The sequence below is a fragment of the Pundamilia nyererei genome, unplaced genomic scaffold (genome assembly GCF_000239375.1).
Source record: "Pundamilia nyererei isolate P.nyererei 1_Seehausen unplaced genomic scaffold, PunNye1.0 scaffold06570, whole genome shotgun sequence".
NCBI lineage: Eukaryota > Metazoa > Chordata > Actinopteri > Cichliformes > Cichlidae > Pundamilia > Pundamilia nyererei.
In genome coordinates this window covers 1-1,137 of record NW_005193971.1, presented here as the reverse complement: position 1 = coordinate 1,137, position 1,137 = coordinate 1, and the positions used below count along the sequence as shown (strand labels likewise).

General features: G+C 42.9%; 1 pseudogene; it reads left to right on the top strand.

The window, feature by feature from the left end:
- The first annotated feature begins 157 nt into the window (after positions 1 to 157).
- Positions 158 to 1,109, top strand: LOC102208336 (retinol dehydrogenase 13 pseudogene; annotated as a pseudogene).
- Positions 1,110 to 1,137: the final 28 nt, after the last annotated feature.

The window sequence follows — 1,137 nt, the reverse complement described above, 5'->3', positions numbered from 1 at the left end:
AGCTTTGTTGTTGATGCAGTGTTAGTGGGGTTTAAGTTTTTAATAGAAGTCAAAATACTAAATAATATTACAATAAAACTTAGATTATTCCAAGCAGGGTTACAGTAATAGATTTCACATAAGCACTAATATATAAATGTCCTATCATTTTTTCTAGGTGGTAATTCAGGTATAGGTAAGGAGACCGCTGTTGCCTTGGCACTGAGAGGCGCCCGTGTCGTCATCGCTTGCAGAGACCCGGGCAAGGCCGAGACGGCCGTCAGAGAGATCAAGTTAAAGAGTCACTGTCTGAACGTCCTTCACATGGAGCTGGATCTGGCCAACCTGCGCTCAGTGAGGGAATTCTGTAAGAACTTTCTCCAGAAAGAGAAGAGGCTTGATATCCTGATCAATAATGCAGGTGAGTGTGTCAACCACATTTAGGTCTCTTCATCTATGAAACAATATCAAAAGCAATATATAGAATAGGAACTCTTTCCTTTTAATAAATCGTATTTGATTGGAGTTGATTAGCTTACGCTATTTAGGTTTGTTTTTCCATGTCGGATCCAAAAGAAGCAAGCTGCTGATGTTGTGCAGAATCCTGCATAGAAAAGTTTGCAGTGACAGCAGAAGCTTATTGAGACTGTAGACTGATAGTTTTACTTTAAAACTACAGATGCTTCCCAGCACACATTGTCGTAAACATCTGTGTTGTAGCTACACTGTATGGAACCAAAAAAAAAAAGCAGCAGGATTTTATAGTCACCTGTTTCCTGCCTCACCATCTCATTGTTTTTTTGATCTCTTTCTTTCTCTTTGTGCAGGCATGCCCAGCATCCTTGACTGGACGGATGATGGCTTCAGCATGTGTTTTGGCGTCAACCACTTGGGGCACTTCCTTCTAACCAACCTGCTTCTTCCTCGCCTGAAGGAGTGTGCCCCCAGCCGGGTGGTGACCCTCACATGCTCCACTTACAAATACCAGAAATTGGACTTCCAGGACCTCAATTACAACTTGCTTCCCTTTTTCACCTACTGCCGCAGCAAGCTGGCGAATATCTACTTCAGTCAGGAACTGGCTCGCATCGCTGACGGGAAAGGAGTGACTTCATATGCTGTGCACCCTGGTAAAAACCTTTTATCAACAGTTCTCTT